This window comes from Triticum urartu, chromosome 2 (assembly GCF_003073215.2).
Source record: "Triticum urartu cultivar G1812 chromosome 2, Tu2.1, whole genome shotgun sequence".
Taxonomy (NCBI): Eukaryota; Viridiplantae; Streptophyta; class Magnoliopsida; order Poales; family Poaceae; genus Triticum; species Triticum urartu.
The window spans coordinates 108749396-108760600 of NC_053023.1; positions in this window are offsets into that span (position 1 = coordinate 108749396).

Genomic DNA, 11205 nt, shown 5'->3' on the forward strand with positions numbered 1-11205 from the left:
TTGTCGTTGAGCTTCATTTGCAAAGTCGATGACGGTTTGTTGGGTCTCGCTCTTCCTCTTGAAGAAATATACCCAAGTGTATCTTGAATAGTCATCCACAATCACCAAGCAATACTTTCTACTCCCAAGAATATCAAAGGATGGAGGCCCAAAGAGATCCAAATTAAGGAGCTCCAAAGGCATCTTCGAGTAGATGATAGTCGTGGGAGGGTGAGCCTTCTCATGTAGCTTTCCTTCGATGCAAGCACTGCAAGCACGATATTTGGAAAAACTAACATTTGTTAGTCCATAGACATGGTCCCCCTTGATAATACTTTGCAAAGATTTCATATTGACGTGGGCTAGACGGCGATGCCAAAGCCATCCCACGTCAACTTTAGCCATTAGGCATGTCGCGGTCTTAGTGCGTCGCTCTAAAAAGTTAATCACATAGAGACCGTTCTCGACATGCCCAACAAAGGCTACTTTAAGAGTCTTGCTCCACAAGAGGGCCACGGTATGAATATCAAAGAAAGTGGCAAAGCCCATGAGTGCTAGTTGACGAACAGAAAGTAAATTGTATGCAAGGGACTCAACAAGCATGACCTTCTCGATCGTAAGATAATGAGAAATGACAACTTTGCTGAGCCCCAATACCTTAGAGGACGAGGCTTCACCCAACTCGACGTTGGTGGGCATGGATGGAATCTTTTGCACGTCCACCACCAAGTCCTTGCTTCCGGTCATATGATTAGTAGCTCCATTATCGAGCAACCACGATCCCCCACCGGAAGCAAACACCTACAAGAGATCAATGCTTGGTTTTAGGTACCCATTTTGTAATGGGTCCTTTGATGTTAGTAACAAGGGTCTTAGGAACCCAAATAGACCATTCAATGTACTCATAAGGAGAACCAACAAATTTTGCATAAACATGCCCATCACTAGCACGACACAACACATAAGAAGGGTTAAAGTCGCTGGCTTTGTTGGGAAGGGAAGCGTTGCCCTTCTTGGCATCACTACCCCTCACGGTTTTCTTCTCCTCCTTAGTAGCACCCTCTCCCTCCTTCACAAAGGTTTGCTTGAGAGGAGGAGGTCATTTGACCTTGTCATTTTTCTTCTTTTTCTTGGACTTGGGCACGTACCCAATCCCTTCCTTGGCCAGAACTCCCTTTTGGTTGATCAAAAGGTCGTTGAGGTTCTTCTCGCCTTGTATGCAAGACACAAGACCTTTCTCAAGTTGCAACTTTAACTTAGTGTTCTCCTCAACAAGATGCACATGCTCACAACATGGGTTAGTAGCATTTGCATTATCAATTAACATCATACGAGGAAAAGTGGCTTTCTCTTTGGTTAGCTTTACTTGAAGTTGATCATGAGACTCTTTGAGGCTAGCACGAGCACCCTTCAAGACCTCGTGAGCCTTGTGAAGTAGATCAAACTCCTCTTTGATTCTAGCAAGATCAACCCCAAGATTAGCCTTCTCGGAGCTTAGCACATGAGAAACAACGAGAGCATGATGTCTACTACACAACCTTCTTCTTGTAGACGTTGTTGGGCCTCCAAGTGCAGAGGTTTGTAGGACAGTAGCAAATTTCCCTCAAGTGGATGACCTAAGGTTTATCAATCCGTAGGAGGCGTAGGATGAAGATGGTCTCTCTCAAGCAACCCTGCAACCAAATAACAAAGAGTCTCGTGTGTCCCCAACACACCCAATACAATGGTAAATTGTATAGGTACACTAGTTCGGCGAAGAGATGGTGGTACAAGTGGTATATGGATGATATATATATGTTTTTGTAAGCTGAAAATATAAAAACAGCAAGGTAACTAATGATAAAAGTGAGCGTAAACGGTATTGCAATGCGTTGAAACAAGGCCTAGGGTTCATACTTTCACTAGTGCAAGTTCTCTCAACAATAATAACAAAATTGGATCATATAACTATCCCTCAACATGCAACAAAGAGTCACTCCAAAGTCACTAATAGCGGAGAACAAACAAAGAGATTATGGTAGGCTACGAAACCACCTCAAAGTTATTCTTTCCAATCAATCCGTTGGGCTATTCCAATAAGTGTCACAAACAGCCCTAGAGTTCGTACTAGAATAACACCTTAAGACACAAATCAACCAAAACCCTAATGTCACCTAGATACTCTAATGTCACCTCAAGTATCTGTGGGTATGATTATACGATATGCATCACATAATCTCAGATTCATCTATTCAACCAACACATAGAACCTCAAAGAGTGCCCCAAAGTTTCTACCGGAGAGTCAAGATGAAAACGTGTGCCAACCCCTATGCATAAGTTCATGGGCGGAACCCGCAAGATGATCACCAAAACATACATCAAGTGAATCATGTGATATCCCATTGTCACCACAGATACGCACGACAAGACATACAGCAAGTGTTCTCAAATCATTAAAGACTCAATCCGATAAGATTACTTCAAGGGGGAAACTTAATCCATTACAAGAGAGTAGAGGGGGAGAAGACACATAAGATCCAACTATAATAGCAAAGCTCGCGATACATCAAGATCGTGCCAAATCAAGAACACGAGAGAGAGAGAGAGATCAAACACATAGCTACTGGTACATACCCTAAGCCCCGTGGGAGAACTACTCCCTCCTCGTCATGGAGAGCACCGAGATGATGAAGATGGCCACCGGAGAGGGATTCCCCCTCCGACAGGGTGCCGAAACGGGTCTAGATTCACTTTCGATGGCTACGAAGGCTTCTGGCGGCGGAACTCCCGATCTATTGTGCGCTCCGATAGTTTTAGGGTATATGGATATATAGGCGGAAGAAATACATCAGGGGAGCCACGAGGGGCCCACGTGGGTGGAGGGTGTGCCCAGGGGGTGGGCGCGCCCCCTGCCTCGTGCTCTCCTCGTTGATCCCCTAACGTGCACTCCAAGTCTCCTGTATTGCTTTCTTTCCAAAAATAACTTTTCCGAAGGTTTCATTCCGTTTGGACTCCGTTTGATATTCCTTTTCTTTGAAACCCTAAAATAGGCAAAAAAAACAACAATTCTGGGATGCCCCCCCGGTTAATAGGTTAGTCCCAAAAATAATATAAAAGTGGATAATAAAGCCCAATAATGTCCAAAACAGTAGATAATATAGCATGGAGCAATCAAAAATTATAGATACGTTGGAGACGTATCAGCATCCCCAAGCTTAATTCATGCTCGTCCTCGAGTAGGTAAATGATAAAAATAGAATTTTTGATGTGGAATGCTACCTAACATATTTCTCTAAGTAATTCTCTTTATTGTGGCATGAATGTTCAGATCCATAAGATTCAAGACAAAAGTTTAATATTGACATAAAAATAATAATACTTCAAGCATACTAATAAAGCAATCATGTCTTCTCAAAATAACATGGCCAAAGAAAGCTATCCCTACAAATTCATATAGTCTGGCTATGCTCCATCTTCACCACACAACGTATTTAAATCATGCACAACCCCGATTACAAGCCAAGCAATTATTTCATACTTTCGATGTTCTCAAACTTTTTCAATCTTCACGCAATATATGAGCGTGAGCCATGGATATAGCACTATAGGTGGAATAGAATGGTGGTTGTGGAGAAGACAAAAATGAGAAGATAGTCTGACATCAACTAGGCGTATCAACGGGCTATGGAGATGCCCATTAATAGATATCAATGTGAGTGAGTAGGGATTGCCATGCAATGGATGCACTAGAACTATAAATGTATGAAAGCTCAACAAAAGAAACTAAGTGGGTGTGCATCCAACTTGCTTGCTCACGAAGACCTAAGGCATTTTGAGGAAGCCCATCATTGGAATATACAAGCCAAGTTCTATAATGAAAAATTCCCACTAATATATGAAAGTGACAACATAGGAGACTCTCTATCATGAAGATCATGGTGCTACTTTGAAGCACAAGTGTGGTAAAAGGATAGTAGCATTGCCCCTTCTCTCTTTTTCTCTCATTTTTTATTTTTTTTATTTGGGCCTTCTCTTTTTTTATGGCCTCTTTTCTCTTTTTTTATTTGGGCTTCTTTCACCTCTTTTATTTATTTATTTATTTTCGTCCGGAGTCTCATCCCGACTTGTGGGGGAATCATAGTCTCCATCATCCTTTCCTCACTGGGACAATGCTCTAATAATGATGATCACCACACTTTTATTTACTTACAACTCAAGAATTACAACTCGATACTTAGAACAAGATATGACTCTATATGAATGCCTTCGGCAGTGTACCGAGATGTGCAATGATGCATGAGTGACATGTGTGAAAGAATTATGAACGGTGGCTTTGCCACAAATACAATGTCAACTACATGATCATGCAAAGCAATATGACAATGATGGAGCGTGTCATAATAACGGAACGGTGGAAAGTTGCATGGCAATATATCTCGGAATGGCTATGGAAATGCCATAATAGGTAGGTATGGTGGCTGCTTTGAGGAAGGTATATGGTGGGTTTATGGTACGGGAAAAAGTTGCGTGGTACTAGAGAGGCTAGCAATGGTGGAAGGGTGAGAGTGCGTATAATCCATGGACTCAACATTAGTCATAAAGAACTCACATACTTATTGCAAAAATCTATTAGTTATCGAAACAAAGTACTACGCGCATGCTCCTAGGGGGATAGATTAGTAGGAAAATACCATCGCTCATCCCCGACCGCCACTCATAAGGAAGGCAATAAATAAATAAATCATGCTCCGACTTCATCACATAACGGTTCACCATACGTGCATGCTACGGGAATCACAAACTTCAACACAAGTATTTCTCAAATTCACAACTACTCAACTAGCATGACTATAATATTACCATCCTCATATCTCAAAACAATCATCAACTATCAAACTTCTCATAGTATTCAATGCACTTTATATGAAAGTTTTTATTATATCCCTCTTGGATGCCCATCATATTAGGACTAGTTTCATAACCAAAGCAAACTACCATGCTATTCTAAAGACTCTCAAAATGATATAAGTGAAGCATGGGAGTTCATTAATTTCTATAAAATAAAACCACCACCGCGCTCTAAAAAGATATAAGTGAAGCACTAGAGCAAATGACAAACTACTCCAAAAGATATAAGTGAAGATCAATGAGTAGTTGAATAATTATGCAACTATGTGAAGACTCTCTAACATTTAAGAATTTCAGATCTTGGTATTTTATTCAAATATCAAGCAAAACTAAATAAAATAAAATGACGCTCCAAGCAAAACACATATCATGTGGCGAATAAAAATATAGCTCCAAGTAAAGTTACCGATGAACGAAGACGAAAGAGGGGATGCCTTCCGGGGCATCCCCAAGCTTAGGCTCTTGGTTGTCCTTGAATATTTCCTTGGGGTGCCTTGGGCATCCCCAAGCTTAGGCTCTTGCCACTCCTTATTCCATAGTCCATCGAATCATTACCCAAAACTTGAAAACTTCACAACACAAAACTTAACAGAAAACTCGTAAGCTCCGTTAGTATAAGAAAATAAATCACCACTTAGGTACTATAATGAACTCATTCTTTAGTTATATTGGTGTCAAACCTACTGTGTTCCAACTTCTCTATGGTCTATAATCTCTTTTACTTGCCATAGATTCATCAAAATAAGTAAAGAACACACGAAAGACAGAATCTATCAAAAACAGAACAGCATGTAGTAATCTGTAGCTAACGCAAACTTCTGGAACCCCAAAAATTCTAAACTAAATTGCTGGACGTGAGGAACTTATCTATTAATCATATGCAAAACGAATTAACTAAATATCACTATCCAAATAAAAATGGCAGCAATTCTCGTGAGCGCTAAAGTTTCTGTTTTTTACAGCATGATCAACAAGACTTTCCCCAAGTCTTTCCAACGGTTCTACTTGGCACAAACACTAATTAAAACATAAAAGCTCAATCATAACAGAGGCTAGATGATTAATTTATTACTAAACAGGAACAAAAAGCAAGGAACAAAAATAAAGTTGGGTTGCCTCCCAACAAGCGCTATCGTTTAACGCCCCTAGCTAGGCATGATGATTTCAATGATGCTCACATAAAAGATAAGAATTGTAACATAAAGAGAGCATCATGAGGAATATGACTAGCACATTTAAGTCTAAACCACTTCCTATGCATAGGGATTTTGTAAGAAAACAACTTATGGGAACAATAATCAACTAGCATAGGAAGGCGAAACAAGCATAACTTTAAAACTTTAAGCACATAGAGAGGAAACTTGATATTATTGCAATTCCTACAAGCATATGTTCCTCCCTCATAATAATTTTCGGTAGCATCATGAATTAATTCAACAATATAACCAGAACCTAAAGCATTCTTTTCATGATCTACAAGCATAGAAATTTTATTACTCTCCACACAAGCAAAATTCTTCTCATGAATAATAGTGGGAGCAAACTCAACAAAATAACTATCATGTGCGGCATAATCTAATTGAAAACTAAAATCAGGATGACAAGCTTCATGGATATCATTATTCTTTATAGCATACAAGTCATCACAATAATCATCATTGATAGCAACTTTGTTCTCATAATCAATTGGAACCTCTTCCGAAATAGTGGATTCATCACAAAATAAAGTCATGACCTCTCCAAATCCACTTTCATCAATATAATCATCATAAATAGGAGGCATGGTTTCATCATAATAAATTTGCTCATCAAAACTTGGGGGACAAAAATATCATATTCATCAAACATAGCATCCCCAAGCTTGTGGCTTTGCATATCATTAGCATCATGGATATTCAAGGAGTTCATACTAATAACATTGCAATCATGCTCATCATTCAAAGATTCAGTGCCAAACATTTTAATGCATTCTTCTTCTAACACTTTGGCACAATTTTCCTTTCCATCATACTCACGAAAGATATTAAAAAGATGAAGCGTATGAGGCAAACTCAATTCCATATTTTTTTGTAGTTTTTCTTTTATCAACTAAGCTAGTGCTAAAACAAGAAACAAAAAGATTCGATTCCAAGATCTAAAGATACACCTTCAAGCGCTAACCTCCCCGGCAACGGCGCCAGAAAAGAGCTTAGTTGACGGGGTGTTAGTGCCGCTTTCCTCGCCTCCCCGGCAACGGCGCCAGAAAAGAGCTTGATGTCTACTACACAACCTTCTTCTTGTAGACATTGTTGGGCCTCCAAGTGCAGAGGTTTGTAGGACAGTAGCAAATTTCCCTCAAGTGGATGACCTAAGGTTTATCAATCCGTAGGAGGTGTAGGATGAAGATGGTCTCTCTCAAGAAACCCTGCAACCAAATAACAAAGAGTCTCTTGTGTCCCCAACACACCCAATACAATGGTAAATTGTATAGGTGCACTAGTTCGGCGAAGACATGGTGATACAAGTGGTATATGGATGATAGATATATGTTTTTGTAATATGAAAATATAAAAACAGCAAGGTAACTAATGATAAAAGTGAGCGTAAACGGTATTGCAATGCGTTGAAACAAGGCCTAGGGTTCATACTTTCACTAGTGCAAGTTCTCTCGACAATAATAACATAATTGGATCATATAACTATCCCTCTACATGCAACAAAGAGTCACTCCAAAGTCACTAATAGCGGAGAACAAACGAAGAGATTATGGTAGGGTACGAAACCACCTCAAAGTTATTCTTTCCAATCAATCCGTTGGGCTATTCCTATAAGTGTCACAAACAGCCCTAGAGTTTGTACTAGAATAACACCTTAAGACACAAATCAACCAAAACCCTAATGTCACCTAGATACTCCAATGTCACCTCAAGTATCCGTGGGTATGATTATACGATATGCATCACACAATCTCAGATTCATCTATTCAACCAACACATAGAACCTCAAAGAGTGCCCCAAAGTTTCTACCGGAGAGTCAAGACGAAAACGTGTGCCAACCCCTATGCATAAGTTCATGGGCGGAACCCGCAAGTTGATCACCAAAACATACATCAAGTGAATCACGTGATATCCCATTGTCACCACAGATACGCACGGCAAGACATACATAAAGTGTTCTCAAATCATTAAAGACTCAATCCGTTAAGATTACTTCAAGGGGAAAACTCAATCCATTACAAGTGAGTAGAGGGGGAGAAGAAACATAAGATCCAAATATAATAGCAAAGCTCGCGATACATCAAGATCGTGCCAAATCAAGAACACAAGAGAGAGAGAGAGATCAAGCACATAGCTACTGGTACATACCCTCAGCCCCGAGGGAGAACTACTCCCTCGTCATCATGGAGAGCACCAGGATGATGAAGATGGCCACCGGAGAGGGATTCCCCCTCCGGCAGGGTGCCAGAACGGGTCTAGATTGACTTTCAGTGGCTACAGAGGCTTCTGGCAGCGGAACTCCCGATCTGTTGTGCACTCCGATAGTTTTAGGGTATATGGATATATATAGGCGGAAGAAATACATCAGGGGAGCCACGAGGGGCCCACGAGGGTGGAGGGCGCGCCCCCTGCCTCGTGCTCTCCTCATTGATCCCCTGATGTGCACTCCAAGTCTCCTGTATTGCTTTCTTTCCAAAAATAACTTTTCTGAAGGTTTCATTCCATTTGGCCTCTGTTTGATATTCCTTTTCTTCGAAACCCTAAAATAGGCAAAAAAAACAGCAGTTCTGGGCTGGGCCTCCAGTTAATAGGTTAGTCCCAAAACTAATATAAAAGTGGATAATAAAGCCAAATAATGTCCAAAATAGTAGATAATATAGCATGGAGCAATCAAAAATTATAGATACGTTGGAGATGTATCAGAGCATGATCAAGATCCTTCTTTAACTTAGCGTGATCAATGTTGTGTGACTCCTCACGAAGACCACGCTCTTCCTCAAGAGCATTGGAAAGATCCGAAATCTCATCGGCATAGTCACGACTATGCCCCTCCATCTTCGAGATAGTATCTTCGTGAGCCTCGATCATGTCATTTGCTTCACCAAGTTGTTCCAAAAGAGCAACGAAATGCTTCTTGGATTTACCCTTGAGTTTACCCATAAAGGACTTAAACTCATTTTCCTCCACATTAGATCCCTCATATTCATCAATGCAATCCGTCAAGGAAGGATTATTAATGATGGTAGTTTTGATGTTGGGGGTTACCTTGTTGGTGGCTTTAGCCATGAGGCACTTGTCGGTGATGTTCTCATTGGGTGAGTCCAAGAGAGACACCCGTGGAGTTTTTGCAATGGCAACGGAGGCCATGGCAACCGACTCACCATCTTCATCATCATCATCATCATCCTCATGGTACTATTCTTGAACCACCAATGCATTGTGAGGGGTCTTCTTGGTGAAATTGCTCTTATTTGGGAAAGACTTGGCTTTGTCCTTTCGGATGAGCTTGCCACCATTGTCTTCCCTCTTCTCGTACGGGCACTGCACAACAAAATGGCTCACATTACCACAATTATAGCAAGTCCTCACACGTTGCTTGCTCTTCGTGCCACTTGAGTTGTTCTTGTTGAAGTTTGTCCTTGAGTTTTTCTTGCTCCAAAATTGCCTTGAAGCAAGTGCCATGTGTTCATGATAGGCATACTTTGTATCTTCGGGGTTGCTTTCGTCTTCTTCATCATCATCTTCTTCTTCTTCTTCTTCAACACAAACCTTGGCCTTCAATGCAAGGTTGGGCTTCTTTTCCCTTTGAGAGTGAAGCACCGCATTGTTGGCGGTCTTGTCCAAGATGTTCATAGCCACAAACTCATCCAACACTTCACTTGAGGACAAAGTGTGGAAGTCCGGCCTTTGACGAATGACGGAGGACATGGCCTTGTGGTACGGCATCATTGCCTTGAGGAATTTGCGCTTGATCCAATTGTCATCCATGTCCTTGCTCCCATGATCTCGGAGTGAGACCGCGAGTTTAGTTACTCTCCGGTAAAGCTCACGAGGTTCTTCATCTTCTTTCATTGCAAACTCATCGGCTTCATCTTGCACAACTTCATAGTTGGAGCGTTGAGTGCTTGCGCTTCCCTGGTAGAAAGAGACAACACAAAGTCCTCATTTTTCACAATCTTAGGGGGAGGACCGGCATGATTCAAATGAGTGGAAGGAATCGGTCCACCATAAACAAGTGGTGGTTCCACATGGGAAAAGATGTCGGTGCCATTTGTACCACTAGAAGAAGGAGCCTTTTCACTACTAGCTTCCCCCTTGTCGGAGTTAGAATCCGTCACCTTGTCAGTGGGATCACCCACTTCCAATGGTGCGGTGGATAGTTTAAGCCCTTCAATGAATTTAGTAAACATGCTTTCAACCTCGGTCGTCATGGAGGTTTTCAATGTCTCCAAGGCTACATTGAATTCCTCACGAGAGACCGAGGTTCCCCCATCGCCCGTAGACGAGATCGGATTCACACCAGAGTGCTCCTCCAGACCGTCTACGGTGTCAACCATACTCTTCGGACGGCGAAGTCCTTAGTAAAGAGACGAGGCTCTGATACCAATTGAAAGGATCAATATGGTTGACTAGAGGGGGGTGTCGGTGTCAGAACTGGCGGATCTCGGGTAGGGGGTCCCGAACTGTGCGTCTAGGCCGGATGGTAATAGGAGACAGGGGACACGAAGTTTTACCCAGGTTCGGGCCCTCTTGATGGAGGTAAAACCCTACGTCCTGCTTGATTAATATTGATGATATGGGTAGTAAAAGAGTAGATCTACCACGAGATCAGAGAGGCTAAACCCTAGAAGCTAGCCTATGGTATGATTGTATGTTGTGATTGTTGTCCTACGGACTAAAACCCTTCGGTTTATATAGACACCGGAGAGGGTTAGGGTTACACAAGGTCGGTTACAAAGGAGGAGATATCCATATGCGCATTGCCTAGCTTGCCTTCCACGCCAAGTAGAGTCCCATCTAGACACGAGACAAAGTCTTCAATCTTGTATCTTCATAGTCTAACAGTCCGTCCAATGGAGATAGTCCGGTTGTCCAGAGACCCCCTAATCCAGGACTCCCTCAGTAGCCCCTGAACCAGGCTTCAATGACTATGAGTCCGGCACGCAATGTTGTCCTCGGCATTGCAAGGCGGGTTCCTTCTCCGATTACATCATAGAAGAAGTTGAATACGAGGATAGTGTCCGACCCTGCAAAATAAGTTCCACATTCCACCGTAGAGAGAATAATATTTTCGCAGATCTAATTTGCTGCCTTGTTCTGGTAACATGACGTTATGTCATGGCCTGGTGATTATTCGAACC